The sequence below is a fragment of the Cebus imitator genome, unplaced genomic scaffold (genome assembly GCF_001604975.1).
Source record: "Cebus imitator isolate Cc_AM_T3 unplaced genomic scaffold, Cebus_imitator-1.0 Scaffold86, whole genome shotgun sequence".
NCBI lineage: Eukaryota > Metazoa > Chordata > Mammalia > Primates > Cebidae > Cebus > Cebus imitator.
In genome coordinates this window covers 4,831,545-4,839,673 of record NW_016107401.1, presented here as the reverse complement: position 1 = coordinate 4,839,673, position 8,129 = coordinate 4,831,545, and the positions used below count along the sequence as shown (strand labels likewise).

The 8,129-nt window shown below is 41.2% G+C and overlaps 1 protein-coding gene across 1 annotated transcript in view; it reads right to left on the bottom strand.

Annotated features, from left to right (window-relative positions):
* The window catches only part of TENM2 (teneurin transmembrane protein 2), a 1,289,478-nt gene extending 1,281,731 nt beyond the window's left edge, over positions 1-7,747 (bottom strand). The window contains exon 1 of the mRNA XM_037740622.1: positions 7,562-7,747. The gene's annotated coding sequence lies outside the window, so the exon portion shown is untranslated. The remainder of the gene's footprint in view (positions 1-7,561) is intronic.
* Positions 7,748-8,129: the final 382 nt, after the last annotated feature.

Sequence of the window (8,129 nt, the reverse complement as noted above, 5' to 3'; positions counted from 1 at the left end):
TTTGAGATAGGGTCTTGCTCTGTCACCAGGCTGGAGTATGGTGGTACAATTTCTACTCACTGCAACATTTGTCTCCCAGGTTTAAGCGATTCTCGTGCCTAAGCCTCTCCAGTAGCATTACAGGTGTGTGCCACCACACCAGGCTGGTTTTTGTAATCTTAGTAGAGATGGGTTTTTGCCATGTTGGCCATGCTGGTTTTGAACTCCTGGACTCAGGTGATCCACCCCACTGGCCTCCCAGAATGCTGGGATTATAGACATGAGCCACTTCACCAAGAATATTCTTAATCTACTATTGGGCACCCACCATGTGCTACGCACCCTGCTTAGATTTTTTTTTCTCATTTTATCCTTAACAACAATTCTTTCGGCTAAGTGCTTATATTTCCAATTTACAGGCAATGAAACTAAGGCTCCCAACAAACCCAAACCTGCTGGACTATAAACTCCACAGGGAGAGTGATATGTCTATTTTTATTTCCCATTTTATCTCATAATATCTGGCAGCTAAAGTCACTCACTGTCCCTCTCTCAATCCCTCTCTTACACACACACACACACACACACACACGCACACACAAGCAACTTGCCCAAGGTCTTACAGCTAGTAAGTGGCAGAGTTAGGATTTGAACCTAGGTCTGTTTGACTTCACAGTTTCAGAGGAGATTGGTATGGGGGCAAGGTGATGTCGGTGTGGTGTTGCAGTTTAGCCAGGCTATAGTATTTGATAATGCCCAAGGATCTATCTGCCAGGGAGAGGTACTGCGGGTGCATTTTCCCCTTCATCAAATCGTATAAGGAATTTAAGATTCAGAGACTTAAAGTTATTTTACCAAGGTCACAACCAGTGTCATAATGCAGAGCTACATTCTAAACCCAGGCATCTCTCACTGCAGACATGTGGTATAGGACGTTATAAGTGGCAGCAGGGCTATCCAAGATTTTCAGCAGATCCTGGCTGCGGGAGCCAGAGGGGCACCCTCACTCAGAGAGGACATGCTGCCCGGTGCCAAGCAAGCCTCTGCACCACCCCTCCCACCTGTTACCTCTCCTCAAGGCTCCACCTTTGTTCAGGCCCCTGTTCCTCTGCCTTTTCAGGCCTTACCTGTAACCCAATGCCTCACCGCCTCCTTGCTCATTGTCAGCAGCAGCAGTGGCTACAAGCCACGGGAAAGTAAAAACTGCATTTTGTACAGCTCTGCTTCTAAGCTGACTGCTGGGCATGCTCAGTGATAAAGGGAAGCTTTGATTACAAATAGGAAGCTTTTGTTAAACACCTTTCCATTTCGGAGTATTACTTTGTAACTGGATCAGCGTGTGTAGCCCTTTGCAGAGATCTTAGCCTATACCAATCAGGTCTGTGAGAATGAGATGCTTCCATATGGAAAAGTATCTCAGTCTTTTGCATCCTCTACCTTATCTCCAGCATTCATCTCCCTGTTCTGTCCTCTCTGTAGGTGCACACAAAGAGCATCCACAAATTGTATCCATTCTGTTTACATACCTCACAGCTACAGACATATGCATCCAGCTATAAATACACACTAGCCCCTGATTTGTCTCTTGAAATTGTTTGGCTATTATTCAACCTGCTCTACACTGAAATATTATGAACAAAGTGAGGTTTCTAAGAAAAGGTTAAATATTAACCCCTCTTTCCTCCCTCCTCCCCACTACGATAAAGGTATTCCCTAGAAAACACTTCAGGCAGCAGAAAGGTCTCAGGGATTTTTGATAACCCCTTCCTATGTATATGATAGGTTGATTTTTGTTCACATGTGCAGTGCAATCCTTAACTCGTGATAAGAATAACCAGTTAAGAAAGGCATGAAGGGCAACCTTCAAGGAAATTTTGCAGAAAACTTAAAATGTTAGTTGATATTCTGCCGGGGAACACAGAACACGAACTTTTAAGCTTTTTGAGAAGTCATGTAACACTTATAATGCTGAGTACTTTAATATAGATCATCAGAGTTATTCTTCGTAGCAACTCTGCAGCAGGTACAGCCATGATCCCCATTTTATAGACAGAGAAACAGAGGCTTCAAAAAAGCAAATCACATACAGCCAACTTATACAACTAGTAAGTATCCAAGGTGGAAAGCAATGCCAAGCCTGCCTGCTGACTAATTCTGTACGGTGAACTCTGCATTCTGCTGTCTCTAACTTCTCTCATCCATTTGCACACGGAGGCAGATGTAGGGAGGGGTGATGGTGACGGCTTATTTTTACTTAGTGTGCGCAACACTTCATGTACAGTAGTATCATTATTTTCCAAGAACACTTAAACTCAGGCTAGCCTCTCGAAGGGAGCCTTATTTGTTTTATTTGGCAAATTAGAAAACTGATGTACATGGAGCTTGGAGGGCAAGACCAAACAAAACAAGTGTCACTGGAGCAAAGGCATCTGAGTTCTCATTGATGAGCCTTTATTCCCTTTGCTTTTAAATAGCATTGCAATGTAATTGTCAGTCATTTCCCAGGTCACACAGTCTCAACAGACATTCTCATCAATTTTGTAAAATCCTTTACAGGGGATATGTACTAGAGAATTCTCACTTTCATCAGGATGGGAAATTTAGAAGTAGAAACAAACTGATTGTTTTTAATCACTGCAATTCTCCATGTTTGTTTCCAGTGTTTTCTACATCCTTTAAAAGATTTAGTGGACATTGTGACTTCCTACTTTTAAGAGAGATCAGGAAAAACCCTTGAGAATATCATCTCAATCAGGCAGATTAAGTCGATGCCATTAGTTTACTTATGTGGCAGCATTTGCATTTTTTGTATAGGGCACCTTGTATAGAAAAGGGTAACCAATGAGATCTTGGTTCTATAATTTAAGGGTAGAAAACTTGTTTGGTATATTGAACGACAATTATTTATCTTTCCAGAAATGAGCTAGAAAAAAAAATGATGTCTGAGAACCTCACACAGATGTAATAGTACAGTTTGAACATCCCCAATCCAAAAACTTGAAGTCTGAAATGCTCCAAAATGGGCAACTTTTTGAGCACCAGTATGACTCACGTGGAAAATTCCATGCCTGATACCTTTACTTTCTGATGGCTCAATGTACACACATTTTGTTTCATGCACAAAATGATTTAAAATATTTTATAAAATCACTTTCATATTGTATATAAACAGTATATGAAAGTTAAATGAATTATGTGTTTATACCAGTCCAATCCTTAAGGTGACTAATTATATATATGCAAATATTACAAAAATCTGAAAAAATCTGAACTCTGAAACATTTCTGGTCCCAGGCATACTGGATGGGCAATACTCAACCTGTCTCTGAATTTAAATTCCGAAAAGCCTTTACATAGTTGCTCAGAGCCCACAGAGAATTAGAAAACAAGAGGTAAAATGTTTTTACCAGAAAGTTAATAATAAATACCCAGCACTTTGGGAGGCTGAGGCAGGCGGATCACGAGGTCAGGAGTTGAAGACCATCCTGACCTACATGGTGAACCCCGTGCTACTAAAAATACAAAAATTAGCTGGGCATGGTGGCGGGCACCTGTAATGCCAGCTTCTTGATAGGCCGAGGTGGGAGAATCACTTGAACCTGGGAGGCAAAGTTTGCAGTGAACCAAGACTGCACCATTGCACTCCAGCCTGAGCAACAGAGTGAGACTCCGTCTCAAAAAAAAAAGAAAAGAAAAGAAAAAAGAAAGTTACTAATAGTAAGAAACAGAAACTGATAACCAGAGGATAAAGAAGATAAAATTTAAATTTTCCATACAAAATGTGAAGGCTTAATTTAATATGTAGGTAAGCCTCCCAATACTGCATTTCAATAGCACTTCTGCATGTCTTTGAATTACAATACTGTAGAATAGCAATGATATTAATGATGTTGACTTTGAATCCATTCTTCGATTGTGGTGTGATGTGCTTTTCCTCCCATAAACCAATGTGTTCCAACACATCTGATCAGCAGCGACTGCCTGGATAGGCATTTGGAGGCCATATCTACACCACTGCCATTGTTCTGAGTGATGAGACTGATTCGTTGATGGCTGCTATTGGTAAGAATCCAGTATAGTGCTGTAAACGCTGTGCATTCCCCAAATACAGGGCCAATCCACATTTCCTAGGTTTGTCTTCTATCCTTTTCCCTACCTAGGCCCTAGTCAAATCATTCTCATAAACCATAATTTCCTTTGTCTGTGGTTTTCCCCTCTTATTTGCCTCCATCTGGAATATCACCCAACCCCCATCAGTTCCACAAGCCAAGTCCTCTTTCAATATCCCACTCAGGCATCATCTACTCCAAAAAGGCTTCCCTGAATGCCCCAGCCAAAAATCCTCCCCCTCTTCTGATGGTGCTTCTTTGTTGGTGTTCATCATGTCTCCTTTATATTAAGGTTATTTATGTTCTTGCCTTCTCTTTCCAGCTGGACAACAAACCCCTTGAATGCAATAACCCTGTCCAGATCATCTTTGAATCCATCACTGTGATTCACACAAAGACTTGCACCGAATAAAGTATATGTTATAGGAATATATAAATAAATGAATGGCGGGTGCTCAATATTTGTTGAATTAATAGACATAAGATTATTATTACTATTCTCCTGCAATGTCACAAAGAGATTAAGTTATGCTTTGTAGGCCAGAGAATAGGGCTGATGCTTTGGAGGCTCTATGAGTAGCTAGGCTCTGAGGAGATGGTGACACAGCACCAGCTCTAGAGCAGGTCAGAGGGCAGTAGAAGAGACAGGAAAGTAGATGCCCATATGTAATAGGTGAAGCTGATAACGTGAGATTCAACAGGATTTTTTGTTTGTTTGTTTTGAAATTGCTTGCAGGTTAATAAAAAGCTGATAAGCACATTGGATTAGAAAATTTTATATAATATTCTGATGCATTTCCTGTCAAGGGGCTCAGTCCTAAAAGAACCTTTTGCATTTGTTAATGTGTGTGCATGCGTGCATTTTCACATGCTCATGCTTGCTGGGATGTGTAGAACAAAAGGAGCATGCAGAGATTCCACACGATCTTTTGAAATGTCTCCAAAAAAAAAAAAAAAAAGAAACTGATGATTCCTTTTAGACGAAAGAGAAAAGAGAAAACATCCCTGAATAAATAATACCTTTCAAGAGGCTTGATACATTGTAAAGAGCATTTTCACTGATTGGTAGAAATTCTTTTTGATTAATTAATTAGTTAATGTTTTCAAAGCATTTTCAAGATGAAAAACATTTTGCGAGGGCTATATAATTGTTATTTTTCCTATGAACTCTGGCTTTCCGCATTACTAAGTTTGTTTTTCTCTCCCGTTGCTCACCAAGCCACGTATCCTCACAGAGGCATGGTAGAGAATACTCTCAGAGAATAGAGACATAGAGATGGGTTTCTAATGAGCAGGGAATAAGAAAAAATAACTCTGAAAATACACTTTAAAATGGTATTTGAAATATAATCATACAAGAAAATGGAGAGGAGAATCATGCCAAAAAACTATTCCTATCCTCTACCAGGAAAATTCCTTTTACTCCCTTGCCAAAAAAACCCCAGGTGCTTTGCATGTTGCTTGGACTAATACCTGCAGTTTAGGGAAAAACAATGACTATCTTTTATGAAGTGCTTACTATATTATGGTTATTGTTCTAGTACTTGGCATATATTAATAAAATTTTTCCTCAATGCAACAGTTTGAGATACTGTTATTATAAACATCTCACAGTTGTAGAAAATGAGGACTACGGAAGCTAAATTACTCACCCAAGACCATTACAGCTTGGCAGTGACACACCCCAGCACTTGACCGTGATGCTGGGAGGAAGGAAAGGGGGAAAGGAGAATGAAAGCGAAAGAAAGGAAGTAAGAAGGAGGGATAGAAAGGAGAAAGAAGGGAGGGAAAGAGGAGATGAGCCAAAGGTCCTCATTGTTAAAGAGTGTTAGAGATTCTGACTATACCCTACCCCTGCAGTATCTGATGAACACTAATAGATTAATAAATAGAAAATAAATGAGGCCAACATGTCCTACTGGTGAAACTAATTCACGTGGCAAAGGTGATGTGGCTTCATTTCCAAAGTGAAGAACTATATTCAATACAGTCTAATCCAACATTCTGCCCACAGACCTGGGCCCCTAAAATCCTCATTATCATCAAATGCCATGGCACCACAGGAATAATGAAGTCCAGAGTCATGACTCTCTGATTTCCCTTTGGTTAAAAGCAACTGTATAGTTTTGTTTTTTGTTTTTTGTTTTTTTTTTAAGCTTCTTGATAGAGTGAAAAGAGCAGGGGCTTCAGATGACAGCGTCATAGCACCTCAGCCCCTTACTCGCTGTGTGACCTTGGTCCTCATTACTTAACATCTCTGAATCTCAATCATCCTATTTACAAAACAGGGACAAAAAAAAAAAACTTTCCTCTCTGTGACAATTATTTAATTGTGAAAATACATGGAAAATAACTAGCAATGCCCAGAATATAGTAGGTGCTTCATTTAAAAAATAATAATAATTCCAACAGTCTGTTTTCCACCACTTCCTCTTCTCTCTCTCTCTCTCTCTCTCTCTCTCTCTCTCTCTTTCACATGGCCTGGCCTCTTGAAGAACATGCCAACAAATTCCCAAGCAACAGGCTCCAGAGTGTGAAAAATGGTGGACTAAGCAAAGTCATACCACTGAAACCCACTGTTTGGTTCAGGTGTGCCTCTCCCCATCCCAGACATTAAAATATCAGTGTGATGAACAAGATGTGTCATCTCTGAAATGGGTGAGCTAATAAGACTCTCAGAACACTGAGACCAAGCGTTAGGCACAACGACAAAAGCGAAAAGTAAGACAGGAGTACAAAAGGTACAGGCCTTCTTGGCTCCAGGTTTCTCATTTAAGGGGAAGTAATTAACAAAGCTCTTTTCAGATATGAGATGTGAGGACGCTAAAGCTCTAGAATCAATGGAGGAAAGTAGCAGAACAAATCCCGCCCTCTCCATCCACTTTAGCTAGGTGATCCCAAGCAGGTTACATGACATTTTTCAGCTCCAGTTTTTCTCATCTGAGATAAGATTCCTAAGCTAACCCATAGAAAGGATTTAGGACAGTATCTGAGTGTTAGCAGTGGCTTTGGAGGTGATGCAGAGGCAACCGTCTCCTGGAGAAAAGACGGAGTTTAAAATAAGCTCTTCGTGCTGAGTGGGGCGGGTGAAGGGGAATAAAGGAATAGAGGAAGGACAGCAGTATTGAGACAGATCTTTCAGTGTACAGGACTGCCAAGGAGCAGCAAAAAGGATGCAATGTGGCTGTCACTTGTATGTGTTTTCCAGAGGCCTCCAGAACCTTCGAGGCTGTGTTCTCTTCACCCACTACACATTCTGAGAGTCACAGGAGACCCTGAGCTCGCTCAGACAGGAAGATATCGAGTGGGTTGGAATTTGACTTCCTATTTTTCTTTCCTTTTTCTTCCCCAAAGCCTTTGAACAGTTCACAGCCATCAACAAGCATCCTCAGAGAAGTAACAGGTTAGGGCAGGTTACAGCTCTGCCCAGAAACCTGTGAGGAGGTGAGTTATAATAAGAACGCTGTACTCACTGCATCTCCCCGACCTTCTGTCTCGGGTAAAAGAGACGACCTCCACGGCAGGGCTTCCAGAAGCAGTTGAGAGTGCCCTGTGATTATGTCACACCGACTTGGAGGCGCAGAATGCCCTTCATAGTGAAATGAAGTTGGAAAAATCAGAGCGCAGAGTATTTTTGGTTCTGAGATTAAAAGTAAAAGGCCTGTGTCCTTTCCTGCCAGCCAAGATTCCACCCCACACCCCTATCCCCAACCAGGAGCACTTCAAAGATACTCCAATAGGAAAGGTTGCCAAATAATTGTCAGAGAGGATTAGTATTATCAGTGACCAAACTGTGAGTCTTTGGTCTTCCAGCAAGCCAAGTGGAAAGCAGAGCCAGCTCCAAAAAGCAGTTTCTATGGAGAGCAGAGAAGTAGCCCTTATTCCAGGGCAAGGGAGTTAGGCAGCATTTAGCACCCCATATGAGCAGACCACTTATTCCTAAAACAGACCAGCTTTAAGGCACGTTGCCCTCACTTCTATTCCATGATAAAGATCAAACCTGCAAGGTAAAGGCGAGCAATACACAAAGTAGCCATTTAG